Genomic DNA, 18,328 nt, shown 5'->3' on the forward strand with positions numbered 1-18,328 from the left:
GGGACCCGTCGCTGGCTCTATGATGTGTTGTTCCAGAAGCTTGTGCAGCTCATCCTCGACCTTCTTCTGGATGTTCACTGGTATGCCCCAATGGTGTTGGGGTACTGGGCGCACTGATTCCTCAATGTGTAGCTTTATATGTCTGTTACAGAGCTTTCCAATGCCTTTAAACAATTTGGGGTATAGGTTCTTTATCATATGCACCGGGTCTATGTATTTCTGGACCATGATTTTGTAGAGCACGTGTATTAGACCCATTTCAATGGCTGTTTTAAAACAGTATGCAGCCACTTTCTTTATCAGTTTTAGCACGTGTATCAACACTTTCTTTTCTTGTCTCTTGTATCTGCATGAACCCTCAAATTGGCCTGTGGACTTGAGGAGCATGCTGGCTCTGTATGCATAGATTTCTACGGTGGCTGGGCTCAGTTTCGGGTGTTGCTGTAATTCTTCAAAGACCTTCTTACTGTTGCCCCAGTTTCAATGAGAAATTCAGTGGGTCTTTTATTCAAATGTATGATTAGTGTGGAACTGTGCTCCGTAGCCACAGCATTTCCTAAGCCTTCAGTGTTCACTCCCAGAGGAGTTCAGACTCTGACGGGTATTGCTCGACTAAGTACGGCACATGGCATCGGGAACGTCGCTCCGGCCGCACTCGGGTCATATATCTTTTACTCTTCCTTCTCTCTCTCCTGTTTCTCTCATCCCCAGATTCTCGGTCCTTGGGTTCAGGGTCCATCAATCTCAGAGGTGTGACGTTACCCCCGATGATTGGGGTGTCTAAGGTAGGGGCTTTGGTTTGTATCTGGGAGGAGCATCCTTCCCTTTCTCCCTTCCATTGTCCCTGTTGAGTCGGCAGATGGTTTTGAAGCATCCTTCACCACACGTGGCACATCGCTGCCCGCTGGCGGGGCAGGATCCTTTGTGTGGATATTCAAAACCACATTTGAAACAGTAGGGTTCATCTGGCCTTCTTTCCTGCTGCAGTCGATGCACCCTCTCTCCTGCGGTAGTGGAGTTAAAACTTTCAAACGGCTAGTCTACCACCCTCTCTGCCCCAGCAAGGGGTCTGTGTGGTGCTCCGTGAGGAGGCGCTGCCACCGGAGCGGTGTCGGTCGCACAACAAAGAAGGTCCCGGGCCCACCAGTGGTGAGGGAGAGTGGAGCTCTGTGGCGAGGACAATGGCCGCCAACATTTTTCCCTGCTCAGAGGGGCGAAGGAGGCGCTGTGTGGTCATGTGCGCCCATCACCCACCAAGGGGGTCATGCGCTTTTCCCTACTCAGCTACAAAATACCACGTTTTTTATTGATACCTCCATGCGCATAATGAGGCCTGAATTGTTGATTGAGGAAGCCAGTGATCCAGGATAAAATGCCAGCTTTGCACTTTACCACCGATTGTGTGACCGTATAAAAGCCTTTGCTGTATTATCATGTCTAATATAAAATAAGCAAGGAGCATGGGACTGGCTTGGTAAATGGACAGGGCGTGGGTGCGAATGATCATTTAATTTTGTAAAACGTGTGCAGCAACAAAAAAAAACATGTCCTCGACATTTACAAAGCCAGATCTGTTGCTATTGATTTCGTCGATGGATGTTTTTTGCAAGACATGATCCTCCCCTCTACCACCAACAACGACTTCCCTCCCTCCCTCCCCCACAGGCATTGCCCTCCTGAGGAAAGAGCCCCGCTGAATTACTGCGTCACAACTGCCACAGCACCCAGGGAGCAGGCAGTTTGTTAGGTGCCATCATATTCTTGCTGTCATTATTATTTTTATCAGAATGATGACGTTGGCTGCATTCCCACTGGGCGGGGTTTGGCTGGAGGCAGACCGTTTTAATTTTCTCCAGAAAACCTGCACTTCTTTTTGCAAAAAGGAAACATTGATCCCGGAAACCCCCTCCAGTCCTATATTCTTCTCCATATCTTTTATCCTTAGTCTGTCCGAAGAGGGCGGATATCAGCTGCTTACACCCGACAGGCGTCGCGGCTGTGGTTTCAATGCTGATACGCTAGGTGGGGAGTGGGTGCAGTTACAGATAAAGCCCAGGGAGAAAAACAATCTCCCCCAAGCATTGAGATGACCCCCACGCCACGCCCCCTACCCCCTCAACCGCCACTCTCTAGGGACCCCGGTCCCATCTGGCCATGGCACCTACAGGCAATGTGAGAATGATGGGGCAGCGACGGGAAACAGAAGGTACTGCTACATTAGTCTACCCTTTCTTTAAGATGGCGTGCAGTAGGTTTAAAGATGGTGGTGAGGGTTTGTATGGTCATGAGTCAGGGAAATACACAACGGCCTTAGACGCTCAGAGACCATCTAATCCGTTTGAAGCATATACGAGCATGCACTTCCTGTTTCCTATGTATTACACCTTTTGTATATGCATGATACTTGTCATACGAACGTGGGATAGAGAAAACACCTCCACATGAACAGCGTCAGCACGGTGGGTTTTCACGGGTTGGATTGGCGCGTCTATCTGTATTATTTGTTGCACCAAACATGGGACCTTACCGGTGTAAAAATGGAACCTAAAAACGGTGATTTAACAGCACTAGAGGGATGGGGTGTTGTGGCGCTACGAGGAAACCGTAGCGTACGTAGTCAGGGCGGGGAAAGAAAAGGAAAGGACATGAAGAGGGGAACAAGATGACGTAGGAAAGGCAAAGAGGAAAAGAAAGAACAATGGAAGTTGCATCTGACCCTCCGTCTGGTGTGTATTTATTTTCCACCTGCACGTCAACTTGGCGACGATACGGGAAATCAGGTGTGTGTGGAGTGTATGAGGAGGGACAGTGTGTGTAGGGAGATGGACGGTGTGGGTGTGATGGTGAGTGGGAACAGGGCTTTAAGTGGGCTAGGACTACCCGGGACTGAGCCCTGGCAGTCCCCCAAAAAGGTCTCCCAAGCCGGGGCTCACTCCTAACTAGTCCCAGCCAGGCGACACCTAAGGCAGTCCATGTAGCCAAAGTGCTGCATGGTTAAAGGGCTGCCTGTTGGTGTCAGCACTTCCTATTAGACAAAAGAAAATATATTGCTGTACTGACACCCGAAACAACCAAAAAAGTGATGGGTGAAAGGTTTTCAATAAATCTGAACCACTGACAATGCTCTGGGCAATCCTCCACACCACCGTTTTTTAGCCGTCTCTGCCATTGCAAAAGGGGTCCAGCCATATGCAAAACAGTCAGGTTCTGCCACCCCATGGTAGCAGCCCTGCTCAAACTTCTAGGCCAGGTCCCCCTCTGCACGTAAGCACAATCAAGCCAGACATATTGCGGCCTAGTTGGCCCTTCTCAGTGAGGTGCAGCTTGGTTACGTGGGGCGCAGCATGCAAGACACCCAAGCTGCTCCCCACTAATGAGGCCCAACAAGACAAAACATGTTTGGGGATGGTTGTGGTCCTATGTAGAAGGGATGTGGCCAAGCAGTTTGGGCTGCGCTGCCCCTTCTGGGGTGGGGCAAAGCCTGATTTGCATATGTCTTTCTACTTTTGTAATGGCTTGGCAGGTGAAGAACAATGGCACCAACCCCTTTGCCGCCCTCTGCGCAAGCCATGGCCATGCTCTGCATGGAGTCTCGCGCAAGGCCCTCGATGCCTCGCAGAGACATGCTGAGCCTACTCAAACTCCACGCAAGTCCAGGAAAAGTAAAGTGCATTCAATTCCATGAATCAACAAATGTGGATTTGCACGCATTCCGTGCAAAACATTCTATTAATCGAGCCCAAAGACTCTTCACCGTCCTCTGCCATGATAAAGGCATTGAGAATGCATTTAGCTACAAGAGCATCATTATATATAGACACACAATGAATGTGAAGACGCAGTTGTGTCTTTGTCGGTTACTGCAAGATTCAGTAGAAGCAGTCTTTTGCAACCTAGAGCTCTCCAGATGTTTTACACGAAAAAATTCCCATGATCCTTCCCTATTGACTTTGCTTACTCGGGCTGATGGTAATTGTAGTCAGTAGGAGCCTAGAACATTTTAATCCACTGATGAAATCCCAAATTAAATAAGGAATGAAGCATTGAATGAGGCAGGCTGAGCAGGTAATGAGGCAGGTTGAGCAGTGAAGGAGGCAGGTTGAGCATTGAAGGAGGCAGGCTGATCAGTGAATGAGGCAGGCTGAGCAGTGAAGGAGGCAGGTTGAGCAGTGAATGAGGCAGGTTGAGCAGTGAATGAAGCAGGCTGAGCAGTGAATGAGGCAGGTTGAGCAGTGAATGGGGCAGGATAAGCAGGGAATGAAGCAGGCTGAGCAGTGAATGAGGCAGGCTGAGCAGTGAAGGAGGCAGGCTGAGCAGTGAAGGAGGCAGGTTGAGCATTGAAGGAGGCAGGCTGAGCAGTGAATGAGGCAGGCTGAGCAGTGAAGGGAGCAGGTTGAGCAGTGAATGAGGCAGGTTGAGCAGTGAATGAGGCAGGCTGAGCAGTGAATGAGGCAGGTTGAGCAGTGAATGAGGCAGGTTGAGCAGGGAATGAAGCAGGCTGAGCAGTGAATGAGGCAGGCTGAGCAGTGAAGGAGGCAGGCTGAGCAGTGAGGGAGGCAGGCTGAGCAGTGAATGAGGCAGGTTGAGCAGTGAAGGAGGCAGGTTGAGCAGTGAATGAGGCAGGTTGAGCAGTGAATGAGGAAAGCTGAGCAGTGAAGGAGACAGGCTGAGCAGTGAATGCGGCAGGCTGGGCAGTGAAGGAGGCAGGTTGAGCATTGAAGGAGGCAGGATGAGCAGTGAATTAGGCAGGCTGAGCAGTGAATGAGGCAGGTTGAGCAGTGAATGAGGCAGGCTGAGCAGTGAATGAGGCAGGTTGAGCAGTGAATGAGGCAGGTTGAGCAGTGAATGGGGCAGGATAAGCAGGGAATGAAGCAGGCTGAGCAGTGAATGAGGCAGGCTGAGCAGTGAAGGAGGCAGGCTGAGCAGTGAAGGAGGCAGGTTGAGCATTGAAGGAGGCAGGCTGAGCAGTGAATGAGGCAGGCTGAGCAGTGAAGGGAGCAGGTTGAGCAGTGAATGAGGCAGGTTGAGCAGTGAATGAGGCAGGCTGAGCAGTGAATGAGGCAGGTTGAGCAGTGAATGAGGCAGGTTGAGCAGGGAATGAAGCAGGCTGAGCAGTGAATGAGGCAGGCTGAGCAGTGAAGGAGGCAGGCTGAGCAGTGAGGAAGGCAGGCTGAGCAGTGAATGAGGCAGGTTGAGCAGTGAAGGAGGCAGGTTGAGCAGTGAATGAGGCAGGTTGAGCAGTGAATGAGGAAAGCTGAGCAGTGAAGGAGACAGGCTGAGCAGTGAATGCGGCAGGCTGGGCAGTGAAGGAGGCAGGTTGAGCATTGAAGGAGGCAGACTGAGCAGTGAATTAGGCAGGCTGAGCAGTGAATGAGGCAGGTTGAGCAGTGAATGAGGCAGGCTGAGCAGTGAATGAGGCAGGTTGAGCAGTGAATGAAGCAGGTTGAGCAGTGAATGAGGCAGGCTGAGCAGTGAACGAGACAGGTTGAGCAGTGAATGAGGCAGGTTGAGCAGTGAAGGAGGCAGGCTGAGCAGTGAATGAGGCAGGCTGAGCAGTGAAGGAGGCAGGTTGAGCAGTGAATGAGGCAGGTTGAGCAGTGAATGAAGCAGGCTGAGCAGTGAATGAAGCAGGCTGAGCAGTGCATGAGGCAGGCTGAGCAGTGAAGGAGGCAGGCTGAGCAGTGAATGAGGCAGGCTGAGCAGTGAAGGAGGCAGGCTGAGCAGTGAATGAGGCAGGCTGAACAGTGAAGGAGGCAGGTTGAGCAGTGAATGAGGCAGGCTGAGCAGTGAAGGAGGCAGGTTGAGCAGTGAATGAGGCAGGCTGAGCAGTGAAGGAGGCAGGTTGAATGGTGAATGAGGCAGGTTGAGCAGTGAAGGAGGCAGGTTGAGCAGTGAATGAGGCAGGTTGAGCAGTGAATGAGGAAAGCTGAGCAGTGAAGGAGACAGGCTGAGCAGTGAATGCGGCAGGCTGGGCAGTGAAGGAGGCAGGTTGAGCATTGAAGGAGGCAGGCTGAGCAGTGAATTAGGCAGGCTGAGCAGTGAATGAGGCAGGTTGAGCAGTGAATGAGGCAGGCTGAGCAGTGAATGAGGCAGGTTGAGCAGTGAATGAAGCAGGTTGAGCAGTGAATGAGGCAGGCTGAGCAGTGAACGAGACAGGTTGAGCAGTGAATGAGGCAGGTTGAGCAGTGAAGGAGGCAGGCTGAGCAGTGAATGAGGCAGGCTGAGCAGTGAAGGAGGCAGGTTGAGCAGTGAATGAGGCAGGTTGAGCAGTGAATGAAGCAGGCTGAGCAGTGAATGAAGCAGGCTGAGCAGTGCATGAGGCAGGCTGAGCAGTGAAGGAGGCAGGCTGAGCAGTGAATGAGGCAGGCTGAGCAGTGAAGGAGGCAGGCTGAGCAGTGAATGAGGCAGGCTGAACAGTGAAGGAGGCAGGTTGAGCAGTGAATGAGGCAGGCTGAGCAGTGAAGGAGGCAGGTTGAGCAGTGAATGAGGCAGGCTGAGCAGTGAAGGAGGCAGGTTGAATGGTGAATGAGGCAGGTTGAGCAGTGAAGGAGGCAGGTTGAGCAGTGAATGAGGCAGGTTGAGCAGTGAATGAGGAAAGCTGAGCAGTGAAGGAGACAGGCTGAGCAGTGAATGCGGCAGGCTGGGCAGTGAATGAAGCAGGCTGAGCAGTGAATGAAGCAGGCTGAGCAGTGCATGAGGCAGGCTGAGCAGTGAAGGAGGCAGGCTGAGCAGTGAATGAGGCAGGCTGAGCAGTGAAGGAGGCAGGCTGAGGAGTGAAAGAAGCAGGCTGAAGAAGTATGACCAGTGATTTTACAAAAAAATGAAAAGATGGTAATACATATTCCTCGATATAGCCATCTTAAATGTTATTCATGCTGTGTGGCAGGCAGTAGCTGAGAAAACAAATTCTTCATTTGGAATGAATGAATTTCACCTTATTTATGTTGCTTCTCGTGTATTTGCGCATTTATTTATTGCTTTGTGATACAATGCCACACACCACTCGTAGCACGAATGTTTAATAGAAATATTGTGGTCCTTTCCGGTTAGGTTTGTGCGACTGACATATGTTGCGAGGCGATAATGCAGAACTGCACCCATTTCGGGGAGTATGAGGTTACAAATAAGATCATTGCTCAGCACCTGCTTGAGAAGCACATGTTAGAATTCAAAGCTGTGACTTGCACATTGCACACAGCGTGTCATTATGCACCTGATATTGAGTGTTTCCACCGTTGTGATCCCATAGTTATGTTATGTTGATTTATACCGCACACCGCTACCACCGGAGGGCCGTCGGGAGGATAGAGCCATTTGCAGGCTCAGCCATACTGCCCTCATACAGCCCTCATCTTCTCCAGACTTTTCCTCCCTTTTCTTCGGCTTCCCCTCCGCTCACCTCTCCCCACTTAAATCTGTCTACCACTCCGCCATCCGCGCCCTCTTCCTTCTCTCACCTTTTGACTCCATCTCCTCTTATCTCACCTCTCTAGGCTGGCTTTCTTTTCACTCCCAGCTTAAATTCAAGTTCCTCTGTCTTGTCTTCAAATCCTTCCATGGTCTTGCACCCCCCTACCTTTCCTCCCTTCTTACTCTCTACTCCCCTTCTTGTTCTCTTCGCCCTGCTGATCTTTTCCTATTCTCTCCTCCTCCACCTGCCTGCGCCCCCTCCCGCTTCCGCTCCTTCCAACTCCTTGCTCCGTTCCACTGGAACTGCCTCCCCCTCCCCACCCGCTCTTCTCCCTCCTACCCTTCCTTTCGCTCTTCTCTAAAATCTTTACCATTCCCCCAACACCTCTCACTTCCTCTCCTACTTCTCCCACCGCCCATGCCTCACCTCTTACTCCTTTACCTACATACCCTCTCCTTCCTCTCTACTCCCTTCTACCCTGCCTCCTGCTCTTATCTAGTCTTATTCTTCCCTCTCTTCTTCCTCACACCCTCTCGCCTCCCTTCTTACTTCTGCTTACACCTCCACTCGTACCTCTCATTCCCTCTCACTCCTCTGTCCCTCTCCACCCCCTCCTTACCTCAGCAATAATGTAAATTGTTCCTTGTACGGTTTTCCAGTTGTGATTCAATTGCCATTTTGAGCTTGTTGTATTTCTTCTTGTTCTCATGTAAAGCACTTTGGATTAAAGTGCTATATGAATTCAATAAAATACAAATACTGTGAGCATTGGGTAGACATGAGCATTGGGTAGACATGATACACATTTCACATCATGTTTAATTTGACGATAAGATGTAACATATCTTGTGGCCATTTTGCCCTCTCAAAGTTTATTTTAGTGCTTGTGTGTTCGTTTTATGGTGGCAAATGCCATGGATGCCTAAGAAAGCAAAAATAAAAATAAAGGCGTATGTGTTCCCCTAATATTATTAGGGGCTCTCTGCTATCTCCTCCCCACAATTCACACTGGGATAGTTGCATTTTGGTAAAGCGCACTCGGATACTTGCTTTTTGGTAAAGTGCACTCGGATAGTTGCTTTTTGGTAAAGTGCACTGTGATAGTTGCTTTTTTGGTGAAGTGCACTGTGATAGTTGCTTTTTTGGTAAAGTGCACTGGGATAGTTGCTTTTTTGGTAAAGTGCACTGGGATAGTTGCTTTTGGGTAAAGTACACTGGGATATTTGCTTTTTGGTAAAGTGCACTAGGATAGTTGCTTTTTGGTAAAGTGACTGGGATATTTGCTTTTTGGTAAAGTGCACTTGGATAGTTGCTTTTTTGGTAAAGTGCACTGGGATATTTGCTTTTTGGTAAAGTGCACTGTGATAGTTGCTTTTTGGTAAAGTGACTGGGATATTTGCTTTTTGGTAAAGTGCACTTGGATAGTTGCTTTTTGGTAAAGTGCACTGGGATATTTACTTTTTGGTAAAGTGCACTTGGATAGTTGCTTTTTGGTAAAGTGCACTGGGATATTTGCTTTTTGGTAAATGCACTGGGATAGTTGCTTTTTGGTAAAGTGCACTGGGATAGTTGCTTTTTGGTAAAGTGCACTGTGATAGTTGCTTTTTGGTAAAGTGCACCGGGACATTTGCTTTTTTGTAAAGTGCACTAGGATAGTTGCTTTTTTTGGTAAAGTGCACTGGGATATTTGCTTTTTGGTAAAGTGCACTGGGATAGTTGCTTTTTGGTAAAGTGCACTGGAATATTAGCTTTTTGGTAAAGTGCACTGGGATAGTTGCTTTTTGGTAAAGTGCACTGGGATAGATGCTCTCCCATGTGTACGCTGTACATGTCTCTTTAGACCAACTCGATGCTTAAGTGCATTTGCCGATTGAAAACACTTGCTGGCAGTACCTGCAGTATGCAGTGAGTTAGGAACATTTCCAATTCCGGGTCCTGCCTTTTGTTCTCCGCTCAGCTCTTTTTGCCTTGGCCCCATTGGTGGGGGTCTTGCTTGGGGAGACTCTCCGTTCTCGTTTTCGCTCCCCTTCAGGATCTGAAAGCTGAGTGAAAGTTTGGACTGGGGCATGTTTGCACTGGGAGGACGGTGTTGCATTTTCGAGCTCAGAGGGGTTCGAGTTCCTCCCTCTTGGGAGACATGGACTTCTCGTGCTGTCAAGAGAGCTAGCAGGAGGGACAGCTAAGCTGCTCGAGAGTGTCTGAAGAGTTCTAACCGTCATGAATGGAGATAATCTTGCGCGAAAGGCTGGGCTCTTGGGTGTGGTGGGAGGAGCTCAGACGTGACTGAGAGTGCTCTCGTGACCAGTGCTGGTCATTGGGCCGGCTCTCGGTGGATCCGAGATCCGGCCAGAGTCAGCCACCCAAGCCCATGAACCGCACTGCAATATTTAAAAAAGAAAAAAAGAAAAAAAAAGCGCCTGCGACGGCACCATTGCCTGTTACCACGGCTTTGGCACTAGTGTGTAATGCACAATGCTCGCTACATGTACAACGGATTCCTTTAAGTTGTACATGTAGCGAGCATTGTGCATTACACACGAGCATTGTGCATTACACACCAGTGCCAAAGCCGGCGGTAAACGGCAATGGTGCCGTCGCGGGCGTTTTTTTCCCTTTTTTTTTAAAGTATGCCAGCATTGCTGGATGTCCACTATGAGCCCCGCCCCCTCTAGACCACGCACCCTCGGGCACCGCCCCCCCAAACTCCTCCTCCACCCCGGCCGGCCCTTATGTTGTGGGATCCCCCACCACTTTTTTCCATAACCCCTGCAGCCGTCCATTTGCCTTTACTCCCATTTATCTTTGCGCATGCACACAATGTTTTTGTCCCCCATGAATTGGCATGACACAAGATTTCAATTGGCAAAATTGGCCGCAGTTTTATTTCCATGACAACAGAAGTATTTGTACACACTCTTGACCTCATTCTGTACGTGTGGCGCTTGCTTGCCGGATTTCCTTTGCTTCCCCCTGTACTTGGCATAGTAGGCCCCCAACTCCCCCGACCCATTGTACCTGTTCCTATCCTGCCCGTGCAGGGGTCCGTGGGTGGGGAGAGCGCCGTTTGTTTTGGGGGGAAGCTGAGCCTTATTTGTTCCTACCAGACACCCCCGCCGTTTAGGCCCCCAAGAGGCGCTGGTCCAGAAGAGCGAAGACCCATTCCGTTTCCTTCTGGCTCGTCCGGAGTCTATCATTTGTGCTTGGTTGCCCAAACACCGCCACGCCAACTGGTGGGTTCCCGCACACCGTTGGCTCCCTCCTTCCTCAATCCTTCTCACAACTCCAGCAATTTGGTGCAAATGTTCCAGAAAAAGAGCTCCATTCCCTTTGGGGACAAGTGCACCCCATCGGCTAAGAAATACTCGGGGGTCTTCCCGTCAATCAGGCCATGCCTGATCTGATGGAAACCTCTGCCCCTGCAGAATTTGGCAACTGCCCCGTTCAGCTTCCTCCTCGATTTCTCTACAGCCGAATGGTTCTCTGCCCCTCTCCATTGTGCCCGAGAAATCACCTCGGACCAGATGATCTCTGTCTCCTCCACCTGTGCCGCTATTTCCTGTAATGAGTTTGTGATGTCTCTCAGCAGGACCCCCCTCCCTAGGCTGGTCAGGTCATTCCCCCCCAAGTGTATCACCAACACATCCGGCTTCCGCCGCTTATTTAGCAGTTTATGCAATTGCCCTTTCAGCTGGGCCCATTTCATCCCTGGCACCCCGTGCCACTCGATCTTGAATTCTCCTGCTGTCAAGATCTCTTGCTGCTGGTTCCAGCTCGCCTTTGCCCTTGAGATGAATGAGTGCCCCACCACCCATACTGTGCGTAGTCTCCCTTGGTGCACTGCTGATAAATGACATGGAGGGAATGGCATGGTTATCTTTACACTTTCTCTGGCCTGACATAGCGTTTATAACATCCTGACGACCATCTCCCCAATCTCTTAATGTCATCCGCCCCCAGTCCCCCAACTGATGCTGAGGTGGCGGCCCCAATCCGGAAAGAATGTGTCCCAAACTGGCCCCCTGCCAGACCCATTTTATCCAGACCCAGCCCCATCACTTTCTTGAACTGAAAGCGGCTTAGTGCGGACCCATCCTTGTGCGTGAGCCATGGCGCCTCTGCCCCTGATTGCCGCCTCTGTCGCATAAAGTTTGCCGTTGCCGCCACCGGGCAAACCCTGCTCGCCTGAATGGCATGTACGGTCAGCGCCGCCCCTTTTCCCTTCTGATCCGTCTTTGACCTCCTCACATAAATGATGACCTGCGCGCTCCCCACTTGGATGTCCCTGACGCGCAAGAACCCATTCCCTTTGCCGTTCTTGTTTTCCGGCACTAGTTCGCCGATTCTGAGCGCCCCAAAAAATGCCACCGTAAAAGCGGCCGAGAAGAGCACACGCTCTGATTCCTCCTTACATACTTCCCCTAGACATTTAATTAATCCGTGCAATTTCCCAATATCGATTGGCCGCCTTTCATCTGGTTTTGTTATGCTTTGCCTCGCCCAGCCTTTCATGGTGAGCATGACGTAGTGTTCCTTAGTGGGGTCCTTCTCCCCGTGCACTTTTGCATGATGTGCTATGGCCGCCAGGTGATAGCTTACCCATGCCCGGGTCTTCCCTGTTTTCCAGCACCAGCCTATGAATGCTCTCACCGGGTTCTCCCCGGGGTCCCCTGCTAGTACCTCCTCCTGGAACTGTGAAAACCGACTCCAGCAAGCCCTGTACCTCTTGGTTGTACCGGGTGCCAGGGCAGTTTCTACCAATGCGGTCAGATCGCCCCAATCATCCCCCACCATTGTACCTCGAATGGGGTCATCTCCTCCCTTGCTTCGGGACAGCTCTCCCGGAACCGGTCCCACTGTAAACGAGACAAAGAATCAGCGGCCGTGTTTTTTACCCCTGGAATGTGCCGAGCTCTAACCTCGATGTTTAATTCTAACAAACTTCTGGTGAGTTCTCTGAGGAGCCGCAGCACCCTCGGGTTACTGGACGACCCTGTGTTAATGATCTGTACCACCGCCAAGTTGTCCGACCATAGCGCGACCTTAGAATTTTGCAGCTGCCCGCCCCACAACTTAAATGCCACCACTATGGGGAACAGCTCTAGTAGCGTGATATCTTTCGTGACCCCTTCCTTATGCCATTCCTCCGGCCACGCCATGCCGCACCACCTGTCACCCAGGATAGCCCCAAAACCCAGGGACCCCGATGAATCCGTGAACAATTTGAGCCTCTGACTGCTTGCCCAGTCAGCCCTCCAGATTGCCACCCCGTTGGAACTTGTCAGGAAGCTATCCCACATCCTGAGATCCTCCTTAACCTCTGCACCCAATCGGACGTGCTGTGCGGCATGTTGCAAGCCCACAGTTTTAAGCTCCACACTTCTGGCAAATGCCCTCCCCGCTGGTATCACTCTGCCTGCAAAATTGAAGTTTCCAGCCAGTGCTTGCAACTCCCGCAAGGTCGCTTTGTTTTTCCCCATCAGTTCCTGAATCAAGCCCCTCAGTTTTTGTACCTTGTCCTGCGGGAGCCTACATTCCCCTTTAACTGAATCGATCTCGATCCCCAGAAATGTCAATGTTGTTGCTGGACCCACGGTCTTTCCTGGTGCTAGGGGGACCCCGAGCCGCTCCATTTTAATTTGAAATACCTCCATCAGGGATCTGCACTCTTCCGTCCCCTCCCTCCCCACGAAGAGGAAATCGTCTAAGTAGTGCAACATTCCCCCACCTTTTTTCTCCCGTTTTACCGTAAACTCCAAAAAGGAGCTGAATGCCTCAAAATATGCGCAGGAAATGGCGCACCCCATGGGGAGGCATTTGTCATAGTAGTATTTGTCCCCTAACTTAAAACCCAGCAAGTGGTGACTATCCTCGTGGATTGGTAATAGACGGAAGGCTGATTCTATGTCTGCTTTCCCCAACAACGCCCCTTCTCCTGCAGCTTTTACCATTAGTATCGCATCCTCCAGGGAGGCGTACTGCACCCTGCACTGCTCCTCTGGGATGCCATCGTTCACTGATCGACCCTCGGGGGAGGATAGGTGGTGTATCAGGCGGAATTGGCCCTCTTCCTTCTTTGGCACCAATCCTAGTGGAGATACCACCAGATTGCTCATAGGAGGCTTAGTAAATGGGCCGGCCACTCTCCCCAGCCCCACCTCCTTGTCGACCTTCCTTTCTACTACCTCGGGTTTCTCCAGAGCGGATCGCAGGTTGGCTGTCTCCCTTCCCCTTTGAGTCCCCGCCCCCGGGATCCTAAAGCCCCACCTGAACCCTTGCCATAGCAATTTCGCGTCAGCCTTGTTGTGGTACTCATTTAGATAGGGAGTCATGGCACGAAGGCTAACTGGTGTGGGCAATGCCCCTTTAATCATACATTTGTCATTCATTGGTTCCCCAGCATTGCCTTGTTTTGTCGGCACATCACTCAACGTTTCCTTTATTTTTTTGGTTCCCACCATCCCTGGGTTTTGCCTCTCCCGGAGTGGCCTTGCGGGGGCACATCCCCCCGCCCCTCTGGTGCTTGTACCTGCATGTCTTCCCGTATGAGCAATACCCTTCTGCAAACCTCCAGCAGACTTCTTGCTCCCCCTGGTGGGCTGCTGCCCGGTACACCCAGGAGGAGGGCCCGCGAAAGGACCCTCTCCCCCGTTGCGGGAACCCGCCTCTGCCTCTCCCACCCCGAGACTTCTCTCCTAGCGGCTCGCCTTGGGGTTCCCTGCAGGGGACCACTTTGTCCATGTATCCCCCGACATCCATCTCGTCCCATGACATTGCTGGCCATATCTGCATCTTTAATCTAAAGCCCCGGTCATACTCCAGCCATCCCTCGCCGCCATATTTCTGATATAAATCATGCACGTATTGCTCATATGCTATCATCGCCAGTGTACCCTGCGGGTACCTCTCCAACATTACTGACATATACATCCTATAAGCTTTCAGCCAGTTGTTAATGGAACGCTCCACTTTGGTGGCCTCCCTGTCCCTTTTCTCCTTTTCCTTTTCTGATAGTTCCTTCAGGCCTCCCCCCGTGGGGACGATCCCCAACAAGTCAAAGATGTCAATGAATTCCTTCCTCCACAACCTCTCCTTGACCCCCCATGGAATGTGCCACACCAAAGAATTCACCGTAGCCCGCATAGGTGCGAACCCTGGCATTGGCCTCCCATACTGGGTTGTCTGGCCCCACAATCCCCCTGTTTCCCCGCCGATCGGGCCTGCTGTTGACGGCTGAGCCGAGCTCGGCCCCCCTGTCAACGCCACTCCCGGCCCTGTCTCATTCTGCACCCCCTGCGCCCCTGCAGGTAAACCCGAAGCCAACTGCTGCCCCCCCCCCATGCTTACTGCCGCTCCTGGCCCTTGGTTTGTCCATTCATGACCCCAAGGGAGCCCCGCCATCTGCACTTGATGCCCGCCTACCATAGGTGGACCCACACTAGGCAGCCCGACCGATAAGAAACCCCCGGGCGGTATCCCCCTCTTCTGAGGCAATTGACTCATTCCACCCGACTGAGCCCAGCCTTGCGTGCTACCGCTGCACCAAGGCCCTCCCAGCCCTTGTAACGCCCCCGGATGCATGGCTATACCTCCTTGAGACACCCCCCCTACCACAATACCAGTACTGGACACAACATTCGGCATTTGCCCCATTTTTCCCCATGTTTGCATGCATTCCATCACCATACCTTTTACCGCCTCCAGGGATGTTGTTCCTCCACCCGCGACCTCCACCGTTCTGGTCGCAGGAGTGTTGGGTGGGCTCACTCGATTCCCTGGAGCCTCAGCAGGTGTAGGAGCAGTTAAGGCCGCATCCTCCTGCGCCCTCCCCTTCAGCCGTGGTCTCTTGGTGCTGCTGGCCTGCTCCTTGCTTGCTTTAGCCCTGGCCGTCATTGTCCTTTTCCTTTTGCTCCCCCGGGTCTCCTCGTCTTCTTCTTCCTCCCCCAGGCTGTGGATCTCGGCCTCGACCATGATGGCCTCGCTGCCACTGTCCTGAAACATCAGAGGGGAGCTTTCAACCCTCTGGCTGCGCCCTTCCTGGCAAGGTTGGGCCACCATCCTGGACATCCACTCTGGGCCATGGGTTGCTGCTGCCACCCTGGCCATTTCCATAAATGACGCCAGATCCATTGTTTGGCGGCCTTCCAATGGGTCAGCCCCTGCTTCCTGCTCCCCCTAGGCCGCTCGTTGCTGTTGCCCGTGATCTGCTCCTCCCCCGCGGCGGCCTCTCCGTGTCCCGCCGTCCGATTTCTATCCTTCGGAGGTAGGGCGTGGGCGTCTGCGTGCCCTTGCGCTGGCCCCTCTGCCCGGGATGCTTCCGGTCGTTTAGAGAGGGGGGGGGTGTCTGGGTGGGGTGGGCTGGTGCCAGGCGGATGCGTCTCCGGCCGGTGTTCCCCTTGTCCTGTTCCGGCTAGGCTGCAGCCCCGTGCGTCCTGGCCGCCTTTCCTTGCCCCTTGGCCCCTTGCCTTCCTGCCGGTGCTGCCCGCCTGTCCTTCGGCTGTTGCTGGGCGGGCCCACCCGCAGCTCCGCTCCACCCCCTGTCCTTCGGCTGTTGCTGGGCGGGCCCACCCGCAGCTCCGCTCCACCCTCGACACTCGTTCCTGGTCCCGGGCTGAGCGCGCCTTCTCCCGCTGCGGCTCCCAACCGGCTGGGCCGTTCCTCCACGCCCCGCCGGCTGTCCTCCACCGGCTGTGCGATCCCGCCTGCTGGTTCCTTCCTTCTCCCGCGTTTCCCTGTTCTGCCGCTGATCCTCCTTCCTTCTGCTGGGCGGGCGATCCAGCAGCCAGTCCTTCGCCTTTTCCTCCCGTCGCCGCTTTGTGCTTCTTCTTCTCCAGACCCTCCGAGGTCCGATCAGCTGGGCTTCCGACGAAACGAAATTCCTTGCACTTCAGGTGGCGGCGACCGGGTCCCAGTGCAAGAGCGAGATGCCTGGTCCCTGGTCCCGGCTGCTTATATCTTGCAAGCCCCGCCCCCTTCCTTTTGTTTCTCCTTCGCGGGCTTTTGGGCCATTCGGCTTTTGGCGCCATCCCGCCCCTTTGTCCTTTGCCCTTCCGGGTGAGGGCCCCAGCTCCCGGCGGCATGACCCCGCAGGGGCTACCCTGCTGCCTCCTTCATTTTTTCGGACGTTTTCCGTCGTCAGCTCCATTTCCACCACTGCTCGTGACTGACCCAGTACGTGTGCCCTCAGGAGTCGATGGAACGCACTTACACGTCCCCTTGACAGTGATTGGGGGCCTCTCGGGAGATACTGTGGAACATTATAGTGACAGGATGTTTTTTGGAGTGACTGCAGGCTCTTGGGTGCTATTGGGTGATGGATTGTGCTCCAGAGAAGGGGTGCTTTTAGGTGGGACATGGGCTGCTCCTGAGAGTAAATAGGATTGTCCATTTAGCCACTAGTTTTCTCTTTGTGTTAAATGGAGGTATTCTGTGTGACTGCCCTTCTCCCTGGAGGGGCAGTGTTTTATTTGTAGGGAGTGGGGCGCTGTCTGGAATGACTCTGATGATCTGCAAGGTGATTATGGTTTCTGAAAGTGAATGGGAGTTGCTCTGTAGAGTGACTCGGGTTCTCTGCGACTGACTTGGGCATATTCTTAAAAAGTGTCGGTCTCTACAGTGATTAGGGAGGTAACCAGGTAAAGGAGACGTATTCTCGAGAGTGTCTAAGTATTGTCTTGCGGGCTGACAGGGCGCTCGCAAGAGGGAGTGGGAGAGGCTGAGAATGCGGATACGCTGCTATTGCTGTACTTGAGTGTGGCTGGGATTGCTGCATAGGAATAGGGGGTGCTCTCAGGAGTGACTGGGAGCTCTCAGGAATGATTTAGGTACTTCTGGGTTAAAGGGATATGATGGGAAAAGAAACTGAGGGCGCTCACACATTACTTCTCCTCTTTTCAACCTTAAAAGCACTGCTCTAGAGCAAGGCTGTCCAAATCTGATCCTCGAGAGTACTCCGACTACGCCAGATTTTCAGGAAAACCACTCACTACGTCAAGAACCTCCATTTACAGTCAATGGGGGTAATTCCGAGGTTGGAGGTAAGGAATTACCGTCACCGGTAAGGTTGCCGATGCCGGTAATTCCTTACCTCCGTATTCCGAGGCTTTTAGCAGGAGTAAAGTACGGGACCCACAAAGGTACTTCGGAGGTAATTACGGTACCGTAATTTACGGTGCCGTAATTACCTCCTTCCCCATTCCCATTGAGCCCTATGGGGCAGAAATGGGGAAGGGCAAAAGATGAATGGGGAATTACCGGTCCCTCCAACCCTGGAATGGACCGGTAATTACTCCATTCAGCATGCCGGATTTGGGACGGTTTCGGAGGCAACCATGGAGCTAATTACTCCATGGTTAGCTCCAAACCAGGAAAGAGGCCCACTGTATTCAAATGTAATGTGTATGGCTATCATGAAAACATGGAGCGGATAAGATTCTTGAGGTCTTGCAGAGCCAGTCCCGGCTGAAGATGTGTGGGGGGGCCCTTTTCAACATGAAGGTTCGCCCTGCCCTTGCTTAGAGCTAAAAGAGTCTGAGGCACTTGTTAGGCGCATACATTACAATGGCGACAACGATAAGGCTAATAGCCGCCGATGATCATGAGACGGCCAGCCAGCAGTAAGCTTAAACACTGAATGACCACTGAAAAGCTATAAATCCTTTATCAGCACGGGGCTGATGTACAGGAACGAGTGCTAAAAGGCAACAAGGTGACAACCGTTCCGTGTACCGTGAGGGAAGCGACGGCCCGAAGGACTCAGCAAACGTGCTTGTAAGGCGAGTGCTGCAAAGTGCACATTTAATGCCCTAGACTGAAAGCAATACAAAGGAATATATTTCTGTGTCATAAGACTACTGACTGCTATCATGGGGCAGTTGCTGGGGGTCCCCCTGAGGCTCACAGCCCTATTCATTTGAAAGG

The sequence above is a fragment of the Ambystoma mexicanum genome, chromosome 3p (assembly GCF_040938575.1).
Source record: "Ambystoma mexicanum isolate Mex_15411 chromosome 3p, UKY_AmexF1_1, whole genome shotgun sequence".
Lineage (NCBI taxonomy): Eukaryota > Metazoa > Chordata > Amphibia > Caudata > Ambystomatidae > Ambystoma > Ambystoma mexicanum.